General features: G+C 36.5%; 1 protein-coding gene across 1 annotated transcript in view; it reads right to left on the minus strand.

Moving 5' to 3' along the window:
• The window catches only part of ARHGAP15 (Rho GTPase activating protein 15), a 594,269-nt gene that overhangs the window by 524,182 nt on the left and 56,626 nt on the right, over positions 1-13,461 (minus strand).

Below are 13,461 nucleotides of genomic sequence, written 5' to 3' on the forward strand. Positions count from 1 at the left end.
GTATACCAATTCTTATGTTCAAATCTTCATTTGTTTTGCCAAATTCTTTTTTTTAAAGCTATTACAATCAGAAATTAAGAAAAGTTAGTGAAACTTTCTTTTTTTTTTTTTTGGAAAGTGGAAACATGGCCAATATTTCTTGTACTCCCAACAATTTGGTTGTTTAGATATAATAAGCATCAACCTAAATCATGTGTATGTGGTAGGTAACTGCTTTTGATGGGAAAAAAAGAAAGTTAATAGATGAGGATATTATTTTATCACACATTTAATCTTCTAATTTTACCCATCTGTGGACACGTGTCAATTCACACATGTAAAATCATAATTATTCATCCACTCACTATATTTTTTTTTCATAGTCTTCATAGAAAGTAATGACATTAACCACAGAGAAACCAAATTCTTCCGTTTTGCTCCTTTTTAATATACCACGGGTGTATTGATTCACATTTAAGATCTCCTCCTCCCTCGGCCAGTGATATCATTCAGTTACCATAGTGGGCATCCATAAGCAAATGCCCCGTTTTTTGTTTCTTTGGCTCTTCTGTAAGCCTTTTTTGGCTGTATCTTGTCAGTCAGAAATCTGACACTCTCCCTTATCTCTTTTATCCCCTGCAGAAAATGAAAGGGAAGGATTCAAAAACCTTCTGGAGGACATATTAAAGTTTCTCAGCATTATTTGTTTATTTGTTTGTTTGTTTGTTGAACAGTCTTTGGTCAGCATCTGGGTCATCTGTGGTGCTCACCAGCCTTTCAATCCTGGGCTAAGTCTAGTTGAGTTAAATTCAGCTTCAACCACATTTTCTTATCTCCCAGATAGCCAAAGGGAAGCAATTGCTGGAATGATTTAACTTCTTAATACTCCTCCCTTGCTTTATTTAGTCCCAAACACATGTTTTCCTCCAAGAAGAAAATCAAACTGCCTCACACCTTCTTGCTTAAATAAAAATTAGTTATATACGGTGCACATGGCCTCATTTATAGCTAAATACTGGTTTCTTTAGTTCTCTCATTTCTTTTTTCATGCCTTCAGTAGAATGTTTCTCTCCAAGAATTTTCTCAGATTGAGAAGTCATTCATATAGTCCTTAGACTATTTTAGCCTTTTCAAACACGCTCTTGAGATAAAAACTACCAGAACCCAGAAACATAGCCATACTTGAATAACATAATTTTCTACATTTTTTCATGCAAAGTACATTTATATATTGTCTTAGTTTTTAGTTTACTTTTTTCTTCATATTTAGACATGAATTTCCAAATTGATATCATGAGAAATTGTGTGCTAAAACAGACACATAAATATTTTATTCTACTCATAATACTATCATTGGTATTAAATCTAAAGCATTATATATACTTTGTTAGAGCCAGAGCTGAAGTTAGTATTGCCGGCAGATAACATAGCCTGCTTACTACCTCCTTTATCCTCCATTATAGAGACATTACTCTGTTGATTTAAAAAAAAAAAGAAAAAAGGAATAGAACACTTGGGCCAAACTGACATTTTCTCCACAACTGCAAGTCATATGTTATCTTTTAAATAAAAAGATTCAAGACAGCAGAAAACAATACCAAGAAAACTGTCTCATAAACACCTCAAAACAAAGCAAACTAGTAAACAAACAATTATTGAGGCCCCAAATGGTCAAAACAGTCCATCTATTTTAGCCAAATTAAACAAATCATTGTCAAATCGCCGTTTGACTATGTTGGGCAGAAACAACCTATATCTGATTTTATGATGTTTAACTGTCCTAGAACTCTGAACAAATTAGAATCAGGTTTTATTTTCAGTCTCGAATATAAAGTCTCTTTCATTGCCCTGAAGTGCTTAAGCTGAAATACCGAGTTTACTTCTTACTTTTTCAGGTGTATGTTCAATCACCGAAGAAGAAATTCTGTCATTTGGAAAGTAATCCACCCTATGTCAGGTTTGATCCATGATATGTAAAGTTTGACAAAGATATTTACCCACAGTTTCATTTCTATAGTCGGCTGACCCCTTTCCTCAGATATCATTATTTCTTAATGCAAAGCTGGACATGTACTCGCTCACTGAAAATGCTCTGCCTGTGTGGAAAGGTCACTTCTACAAGTATTGTGGGAGGCAAGGCTTTTAATGACTATGCCATTCTTTCAAGATTTAACAAGATTTTGGTCAAATATCTAAAATATGCACGTGAATCCGCTCGGCGGCTTTAGTCAATATCTAATAATTGTATCTTTCCAGTTTCCTTCCTTTATGTATTCTTTGAGGTTTGCAGAGACCCCAAACTCACCTTCTGCTGCCGAAAAAGCAGATTTAGTTCTGAAGGTTAATCCAACCCAGCAGGATTGAAGGATGGCACTTTTCCTTGGTCGTAAGTATGTTGGCTCAGGCCAGACAGCTGTTAGGACATTCTCCTCTGGGAATCGTGCCCTCAACACCCACCGTTGATGCACATACATGGTCTACTGGCTGCCGACTTCCGTGCCCATCTGCTCAAATGGCGTGGTGCCCACTCACAAGTTGGCTGGATCCTTGCCCTTAGTGTGTAGGTGCCAGGCAATGATGGGTTTAGATGGGCAGCCTGCATAATACTACAAGTGACAGTTTTTTTCTTTCTCTCTCTACAATATCTGTCCTCTGTGCCTTCTCTGAGAGTGAAACTCGTGTTTCTCCACCCTTGATTTTACCTGTGGACACACACGGTCTTCTGCAGGTAGGTGTGCAAATGGGCCCAACCTGCCACCGACAGGAAGATGAAAGAGAGGAAAGAATCCACAGAGCCCCAAATGACAAGTTCTAACACTGAAATGGGTTGGATTGTGAAAATCCCGACCACCTGGAGTCTGTCAGAAGAAATTTAGCATGGGTGTAAGTACAGCAGACCTCTCGCAGATAGCAATGGCACCAGGAAATAGTTGAAGTTAGAGCACGTTTTGCCTGTCACAGCCCTGACACGAATTACTTGCCTTGCATTGAAAACGCACATACAACAGTAAATGAAATAAATCAGGCAAAAAGAACAAGACTAACGGGAACACGATTTATATGCTCAGCGGGGACAAGGGTGCAGGCTATGATATTCAGACCTCAAAAATAACCCTGACTAGAGGTCCTAATGGAAAGAAAAAGAAACAAAAATAGCATCTCTCTTTCCAATCTACAGCAAACCCTTAGAGAGGAATAGATTGGCATAGGAGGTTGTGACTTTAATGATCCAAAGCATATGAATGCTTGTTAGCAGACAGCAGACAGACATAAGTAAGAACAACAGTAATGGCTGCATCTGCATCCCGGCCTATGGCACTCAAACCAATCAGGCAGCGCTGGAGAGCGGCGCCCGAAGGTATGTTACAGCCACGCTTTCCTTGTGTGTTTATTTAAGGGTGATTGAATTCAGGGTGTTGTCAGGCTGCCTTGGAGAATGGTTATCCAATGTGTAGGCATGATCTTTCTCCCTGAATATGCTCTGTTGACTGAGTTAGTTATGTGTGACTACTTGCCCTGTCCTAGTCTTTATGCAGTGCCAAAATCCTCCAGTCCAAGTTCCAAAGGAACAGGGCCTAAAAACTTTTGGCTCCAGAATCAAATTAGGCTTCTCTGCTTCCCTAGCCAAAAATGCATAAATACCCAATGGCCAAAACCAAAGAATTTGACATTGTGGAATGAATAGAGCTGTCATATACCACTAAAGTGTGGAAATATCTACTGTTTGAAGTCAAGACTAGTTCAACATCTTCAGTAATCAGAACAGACTTCTTTGGACACCTTCATGGGTTAGTCTGGCTTTTGAGTGAGAATGTTTCTGGCAAGCTACTCATTCCAGATATCAGAAATGCAAGAACATACGGTTTATAAGAGAAAATCTGCCATTTTTTGGTATCAAAAAAATTCTCAAAGGCAGCACATTTTCATAAAAGACAAATCCCTCATCCTGTTTTCCTGATTGACCTTCAAGTTAGCACCACTTGCTCAGATGTATATACTTTAAAAAGAACTAATCAAAGAAGAGGTGAGTTGGTATACTTTGAAAAAAAAATGTTTATGTGAAACTCAATTTAGAATTATCTGGGGAAGTTTCTCGTGAAAATAGACAAAGAATAGGTATAATCATCCAAGACTCCTCAATCTGATTACTATGCTCTGTCAGAGTTCGCAGAGCAAATCATTTTCTTCATGATTTATCACGCCTTGTGGGTATAGCAGTAAGAATTACATACTACTAATTTATTGAAAATGAAGAAAAGCAGATGTCCTGTCTAGGGAATCTTGAGGGTAAGGATCATGTTTTACTTATCCTTAAATGCACTGAATTTAGCATGGTGTGGGATACATATTACAAGATCAGTCATTTCAAACATTATATTGCATCTCTTCATACATGTGACCTATTATTTCATTCCATCCACCAAAAGCTTCAATAGCCTATAATGTCTTGTTCTAAAGTTATCTTGTTGGAAACATATTCATCATTCTTTTCAGAAGTCAGTGGTCTTTTCCAGATAAGCTCTTGTAATTTCTCATAGGGGATTTGCCGTCTTTCCTTACTGAAATCAAGTTAAATTTTCAAAATGATCCCCTCATTAGACTACGATTGAAATAACTGACACTGTTGGATAATAGTTTTCTGATCTATGTAGTATACATGATGCTTGAGGATTAGGTTCCTCTTCTAGATGGAGAAACTGAGAAGTTACATAGAAATATATAGGTGTAGACATAGGTAGATAGATATAGTTCTGCTTTAAAATAGCATTACATAATTATGTAGATTATTATTCTGAACAGTTCTATGCTCTGTTATCACTTACCTTCTAGGTAAATTACTTTATCTCTTGGTGCTCCTAGTCCCTCAACTGTAAAATATGGCATAGCGTAGTACTTATTCCTTATAGGATTACATTAGAAATAAAAAAAAATTAATACATATACAGTTTCAACCACATGGTAAGTCCTCATCATTATAATCTCCCCTATACCTATTGTATCATTCCTCTCCCAGTAGTCCTTATGATAAATATATTGTAGTAAATGGTAATTAATATTAAGCTAATGTACTCATAAAATCTTCTTCAATGATTCTAGAAACTCTTTTAAAATGATTTGTTTCTTGGGGTGTCTGGGTGGTACAGTCAGTTAAGCATCTGACTCTTCGTTTCAGCTCAGGTTGTGATCTCAGGACTGTGAGATTGAGCCCCGAGTTGGGCTCAGTGTTCAGCGTGGAGTCTGCTGTAGATTCCCTCTGCCTCTGCCCCTCCCACTCGTGTGCTCTCTCTCTCTCTCCCTCTCTAAAATAAATAAATCTTTCAAAAAAAAAAAAAAGATTTGTTTCTCTACTTTAAGAAATTCCAGTCATTTCCTTCTAGGATACTTTGAGAGCATTTTGTTAGAAAAACCTTTAACATGCAAGGAGATGGGGTTATACTGGGCATGCAAACCAGGAGGTGACAGTCTTGGTGTCATTTTAGAATTCTGCCTACTGCAATCCCACCTCTGGTCCTCAACGAATCATGTCCCTCCCACAAGCAAAACATATCATCTCCTCCCATGATTCCAAAGAGTTTCACCCCATTATAGCATCTCCTCAAAGTCCAAAGTCTCATCATCTAAATCTAAATTCCACTCTCTCATTGGCTCAAAGACCAAAAATCTAGTCACCTAAATCCAGTTTTGAAAGAAGTTGAACTTGGCTGAGATCAACCATTATGAAGCAAAGGCAGGAATCAAATAATTTGGTTCTGTAGTTAGTGGTGTTTATTTTATTTTCCTTAAAGATCTTATTTATTTATTTGAGAGAGAGAGTGTGCGAGAGAGCACAAGCAGGGCAAGCGGCAGAGGGAGAGGGAGAAGCAGGCTCCCAGCTGAGGAGGAAGCCCAAGAGGGGTTCATTCCAGAACCCTGGGATCATGGCCTGAGCTGGAGGCAGACGCTTAACTGGCTGAGCCACTCAGGTGCCCCTATAGCTAGTGGTGTTTAAACAAGTACTGTGTAGTATCTGTGCTATGAAATAGTTACGATTATTGCCTTTGTTGCATAGATGATAAATCCAAGGACAGTGAGAAAAGACTATAAATTAGTAAGGGTGAGAGGCTGTTGGTTAACCCAGATTCATCTCATTCAAACACTCATGCATTCTGACTCCAAAGTTTTTAAATGCTGAAGCTACTGGCCCTTGATATGGATACTCAACACATGCTTGTTGCCTGACCATCATATCGCACTGTTTGCAGATTAAAATATGCAGTAACTTTTATCCCACTTCCCCCTCAATTATTTTACACCTAAGTTTCCATTTTCTATTTTCATCATATTTCAGATAAGGAATCTTTACAATCATCTTGAACATTAGCTGAGAAGAAATAATGATAGCAATGTTTAGGATATGAGGAAGATGAATAGGCTAAAGGTGTATCTACTTTACTACTATATCCATTCAAAAATAGTGCTACAGATTTGTATTTGGTGAATCCTAGAACTGGAAAATGACTAGCTATCTGTTCTAGATACCGTACCAAACCGTATCATACCATACCATAAAGATTCCAGGATGAATTTCTAGTTGAAAGTGATGGATTGACCACATACATTAATCTCCCCTATTTACTAAAATCAGAGTAAAAGGGAAAAAATGTATTTATAAAGAATGAGAGAGTGAGCAAAAGTGGGTGATATATCTCAAAAGTTTTTGGAAGATAAAATGCATATGAAAATGTAATTATTTTGTATAATGAAAGAAGCTACAACCTCCGTGTTTCCAGACATGGAAGATGGGTATTAATGACAAAATGTTCATAACCATCACTTGGAAGCATCCATGAAAGACAAAGTCAAGATTGCCTATAACAGCTATCTTGCAGAAAAGCTGTATTCCCAGGCTCACTCATTCATTGAATATAGCCAGATGACTGTTCCCAGATCTGCATTAAGAGAGACATTGAACCAGGCATTTTCAAGAGTCTTGACTCAGGGTCACCTGGCATCACAGAGGGCAGACAGGACTGTGGGACTATGAACCACGGGATTAAAGTTTACCTACAAAGCAATGAGACCTTCATCTTCTATTCTCAACCATTCTCCCAGAAATACCAGAGGCAAAAATCTAACCCTTCATCTAGAAGACTTGAGGAGTTTTCTCTGAAACAGCAAATGGCTACAAAGTCCATCAGATACTGAAATTTGGATATCCTCAATGAAAAACCTCTTTGTGGGGATGCCAGGGTGGCGCAATCAGTTAAGCATCTGCCTTCAGTTCAGGTCATGATTCCCGGGTCCCAGGATGGAGCCCCGCATCAAGATCCCTGCCCACTGGGGAGCCTGCTTCGCCCTCTCCCTCTGCCGCTGCCCCCTGCTTGTGCTCTCTCTCTCTCATTTATTAATAAATAAATAAAATCTTTTAAAAAAAAGAGGATGAAAAGCCTCTTTGTGCACGTTCTATGTGTTCTACAGAGAATCTTGTCTGTCAACAAGCCCAGCACCTCAACTCCAAGCACACAGACAGCACTTTTTAAAATATGAATATGCAGGCATGGGTAATAAGAAATTATTTATTATCTGATTATTAATTATTATCTGATTATTATATAACAATATTTAGATGGTATACTTACAAATAATAATGGTATCATATACAGAATATTATGTAATACTATATAATTATATTATACATAATACTTTATAATTACTAGACTATATACTTCTTTATTGAGCACTATCTATGTAAAATGCACAGTTCTAAGTGCTGAATTAAATAACGTCTGCTTTAAAGTTGTTGAGGAAATTCCCAAGATGGAAAAAGGAATATCAATACGAACAAACATAAAAAGGAACTCAAAATAAGCAGATATAATACCAAGAAAAGAAAGACAAAAATGCTTAAAAATACTATTGGTAATAATTCAAGAGATAAGAAAATATATAAGATTCATAAAAACAGGAATAATAATAAAGAGAGGCATTAGAAAATTAAAAACATAAATATATTTAACACAAGTTTTGGAGGATAAGAATAATAAATGAGTCAGGAAATAGAAAAAACAGAGAGATGAATTATAAAAAAGAAGAAATAAGAAAATAATTTAGGATGTTCAGCATCTACATTATAGAGAAGTCCAAAAAGGAAAAAATAAATAAAATGGATCGTAAGAACTTTTAAAATAAGGTACAAGAGAATGTCCCAGGATTTTATGATATGAGCCTTCTGATTGAAAGAGCCTACGAAGTGTCCAGTGTAATAAATTAAGAAGTAGTTCACGCAGTTATAAAGAAGTAAGAAGAGAGAGAAAGATCAAGGATCACATACCAATGAGTGGGAATCAGAATGGTGTTGGACTTTTCTAAAACTGGCTGGAGGCTAGAAGAATGCTTCCAAAGTTTAAGGAGAAAATACTATCAACACAGAATCATGTAGTTGTTAAACTATCACTCAAAAGGCAGAATTAAATAAAAACATCTCTAGATATAGGAAGAGTCAAAACATTTGTTTCCACTACATTCTTTTGGGGAAACTACTGAAGAAGATACTTTAGTAGAATGATGGATTTGACCAAGGAAAAAAGTCATTGGAAATAAGATGTATAGACATAGGAACATGGCAAGGAGAAGTCACATGTTCACAGATGTGTGTCAGGAAGCAGAGTCTTCAGTCCAAGTTGAAGGAAGAAGATGGATATCAATAGGAAGAAGACTTTTTAAAAAAGAAAAATGGGAAATATATTATTTCATGTTTCAGTGTTTGAGAAAAAGATTGGTAGGAATTTGACAGATTGTTGGCATCTTTGAGAAAATTCGCTATAGCTATGATGAAATATAAATGAACTAAACTAAGGCCATCATTGACTCCACAAAAGAAAGTTGAATCCAAAGGAATGATAGTTATATAATAATTTTTGGCTCAACAGCAAATTCTTAGAAAATCACAACAATGGCCGCTAGTAAAAGAAACAAAAAATGTGATAGAGCTATAATGGAAAAAATTGAGGGAAGGGAAGGTGTGGAGTATAAGAGAGCTAATATTAAATGATTATAACAGAAAATCAATACATAATACCTACAATAGATAAACCAGGAAAAATCTGTATATACATAGTGTTGAAAAGTATGAAGGTTAATATAAAAAAGAAACAATAACCATAACAAAAAACTAAAACTGTTGAAGGTGGTTGCCTCTGGGAAGTGAGATTAATGAGCAAAAGAGAAGCCAGAGGAATGTCATGTTTAGTCAAAACTTTGGTAGACTAATGTCTTCAGTTCATGTATAACTTCTGTAAGGAATAATAGCTGATTACAAGCTAAGTGTGATGTAGCATTTAAAAAATAAAAATTTTCTTCAAATAGTCTTGAGAACGAGGGAGTAAGCAATTACACCTAATTGGATAAATGCCCAACTAGGACCCTCAGCAATCAATCTATACCACAAAAAAGGTCCCACTGACCTATCAGTTCCTGAAGACAAGTTAAATGCAGAAAGAATTGTAAGTCTGATTCAGTAGAGAATAATTGTTACAAAATCACAATGGTAACAACCAGAGGATTCAAGCCCCGCATTCACCCTTAATCTGTGTGATTTAGGGCAAGTTATTTAACCTTTCTATATCTCAGTTTCCTCATCTACAAAATACAGGATATATCTTATACCTCATAGCGTTAGGGGATGATTCAATGGGTTAATACAGCAAACACGCTTACAAGAGCACCTGGTACATAGTAAATGCTCAATAAAGGTTAGCTATTATTATTATCAAAAGAACTCCAGAATTTTGAACCCTAACATAAGTCCTCTGAAAATACAGGTGTCACCCTTTGAGCTCTCTAGTGTTTCCAGTTGACAACTCATTCTTTAATGCACCCACTAAGGGCAGTGAAACAGTCAGGGTCAAAGAAGAAGGCAAGGGGAAGTGGGGACCCTCACCCTTCTCCTACTCCCTCTGGCCTGGCTTCCCTTTGTCCTGTGAAGGCATTTTACCCACACAAATGAGCCTTGCCAAACCAACAGCCAAAGAATAAGATGCTTTAGGTTTGCATTTCGCACCGTATTAGAAAGAAACATCCGTGCTATTTAATGCGATATTTATCTTCCTGGACATTAAATGGAAGGGGCTGGGAAATAATCTCTTGGTTGTTATTAGTAGGTGAGGTGCAACTAGTTTTCTGATTCTTTGCCGTCCACGGAAAGCTTTTCATATTTGTGTCTTTTATAGAAATCTGCAAAGGAAAAGAAAGCCCCTTCACTACTCACCTACTCAAAACCTTTTCATTTTCAAATCAAGGGAAGCTGCCAAAACTGTATTAATTTTTAAAAAATAACTCTCTCAGTAATGCTCCCCTTGGATGAATAAAGAGGGAGTCTAATTCTGAGCCCATTTTTTATCCTCCATGTGTACTCACCACAATATACAAGTTAGCTCATTAGTGCTCTCGGCAAGGGCCATCATTTTTAAATGATCAAAGTGTTTGTTTGGGGAGAAATCAGTCACATAGAGTAATGGTTCCCAAACTGTGATCCTGAGCATTTAGAGGAGATTCCTCTGTGGTTCATTTAGGAGATATTTTAAGGGAAATGTGAAGGCTAATAAAATATAGGACCAAGTGGGAATGGTTTGAAGATAAAGGGACATAGAATGGTCATTATATTGATTTGGGGACAGGGATCTGAAATCAGTGGCAGTTCAAAAATGAGAAATAAGAAATGTAAATCATCGTATGTAAAACAGATGCAAAATAATCCCAGGAATTGATGATTTAGGTCATATGCTGAAAGGAAATTTTTATAATAGAGACAAATTTTGTAATATAACTCTTAAAATGAAAACTATACATGGCTAAACTTTAAAACAGAATGCTTTAACTTAATAATCTTTCAAATAAGGTTTTTCATAGAGCAAAAGGCAAATTGTTGCTCCTTATAAGTAGAGATGATTTAAATACAGATTGCTAAGTTTTAATCATTAAATAAAGAAAATATATATTTGGTCATATTTCATATTCTCAAGTTTCCCTGGTAATTTGTGGCTTTACCACTGATTTGATTTTCCTCATCTAGCCGCAGTGAAAGACACACCCAAATCAAGCAGCAAGAAGAAATAAAAAGTTGAGAGTTATTTTTGAAATTTTGGCCACAAGTTCTACAGAAACTTAATGGCAAATTTCCTAAAGGAATGTAAAAAGTATTAATTAAATATCCTTTATAGGAGTTTATTTGTCGGTTGCTAGACATGTTGCAGGGACTTATGGGATGTTAATTTGGGGGTCTCTGTTGAAAGAAGAAAAGGAATAAGATGGGGATTGGAAGGTCTTGGTGAAGCAAATGCATTTGGGGTTGGAAAATTTTTTAAAATATATATTTCACAGCTTTCTTATACATTTGGGATAAAATACTTTTTCTTTTAAGGTTATGAACCATCACTTAAAATTTCTGCTTCATGATTTATAAAGCCCTTACGAAACTGATAAAGGCTAAACAGATTCCCTACAATAGCAGTTAATAATGGGGATTTACAGTGAGTGCATGGGAAAGAAGGCAAAATTCATCCTAACCATAAAACAAGGATATCTCTAGAGAAAGAATCTCAACTCCTTCTGGAATCCCAAACATACCTGTAGAAAACGCACTGTAAGTGACAACTGCTAATTTGCAGTGATTTATAGGCATCTCGCAGCACTCCTAGGAGATACTACATGATCTTAAAGGAGAGTGTATTTTGAAAAAAACACCTTCCACGTAATTATGACCTGCTCCCATCCTGATCCTTGATTAAAAATCAAAGAAAGAACCAAAAGCTTAAAGCAAGGAAAAATCCAAAAAAAAGTTCAAAGTACATGAGCTTCAATCTGCATTAGTAGTTAAGAGCAATGGAGCAAAGAAAGCTTCAATAAAGATAGAGTAAATTAAAAAGAGAAGAAATGTATTTTTATTTAAGATAGAGACTATACGCAGTTCATGCTAATAACCCCAAAGAACAGCACAGTACTTGGTTATCTGGCAGGTATGGGATAGATGTCATTAAATCGAATATTAAAGTATCAATAGAAATATTTCACTTTATTTCTCAAAATGATTTCATCTATATTATCCCTCTTCATAAAAGCAGTAGTATTGTACAATATGAAGTACATTGTTACATCCATTTGAAAGATAAGGAAATTGAGCTACAGTTCAAATGAGCATTTCTGGGGTGATTTCTATAAGCAAAACATTGTGTTGAGTCCTACATAGGCTAGGGAGAATTACAATTAAAATAAACATATTTCTTTTTTACTTACATCCAAAATGTCACGTGATCTACAAAATCAGCCTCTTGAAAAGGTATCATTGATTCCTAAACTGAGGCACAAAGATATGAAGTAACTACATGTTAGCCAGCTAGTCATCTGATCCTACACCAAGACACACAAGGTTTCCTTGAGGCTACACAGGGCAGAGATCGGCTGCTCTCTTTCCATTGGACTATTCCATCCCAAAATGTCAGGGTGATGTATGGATTGGCATATGGATCAAGAAAAGAGTCTTGCTTTATTTAAGTCAAAATCATCAGAGAGAATTCCTAAGTAAGCAACACATCTAAGTAAGTTTGTCCAGTTTGCTATCCTTCACTGGCCACACTGCGCTGTCCGTTATTTTGAGTCATATTTATACAGATAGACTTGCAGCTGATGCTACAGGCACTTGTCCTTCAGACTTTTTCCTCACCAGAAATCTTGCCTTCTCTTTAGTGTATGCAGCCCTTCACCCTGTCGAATGCTATTCTTTGCAACTCAGCTCCCATGATATACTTCAACATCATAAACCAGCAGAGCCACGAGCTGTGTCAGCGGCCATGTCATTTTGGGTTACATGTTTCTGTCCTTTCTTCAGGAAACTGCACGGCTGGAACGCTGACCTCCACGGTTGCAGTCAACTGCCATGGGCTACTAGTCAAAGAAAAAGTGAGAGCGCGGAAGAGCAAGGGCAGTCACAGCGGAGAAACTTCTGGTTGGCCTCATCTTACATTCCTGTCTTTTACCCTGCTATGCCAGCTTGATGATTTATAAAGACTACCTTTTTATGTGATTCCAACTTTAAACTTCATTTAAGGGCAGTGTCTTTCTCTTTTAATAAAATTTGTTTCAAGTAAACAAACTTATAACATGACAGCATTTTATCTTTAGCTTTAAAAAAAGGTGGGGGATACAATCTAAAACAAAGAAATCTACAAACTGTTTTAGAGTGTCCTCTTCTCATTCTCAGACTGGCACTGTACAACCCTTTTAGTTGCTTTATGTTTATTTCCCCTTCATGTGTTCCTATTTCCCATCTGATCCTTTTTAGATACTTAATATACTTGATTATTTTTTCAAAGATATGTTTATTATCAGTACAAAGAAAAATAGTAGTCTTTGATGGTGCCCAGCGAAGTCACTTTCTTTTTCCACATTGATCATTGTTCCCTTTACACAGAGGAAACATGGCTTAAGCCAGAGAAAGAACTTAAATTT

The sequence above is a fragment of the Ursus maritimus genome, unplaced genomic scaffold (genome assembly GCF_017311325.1).
Source record: "Ursus maritimus isolate PB19 unplaced genomic scaffold, ASM1731132v1 scaffold_1, whole genome shotgun sequence".
NCBI lineage: Eukaryota > Metazoa > Chordata > Mammalia > Carnivora > Ursidae > Ursus > Ursus maritimus.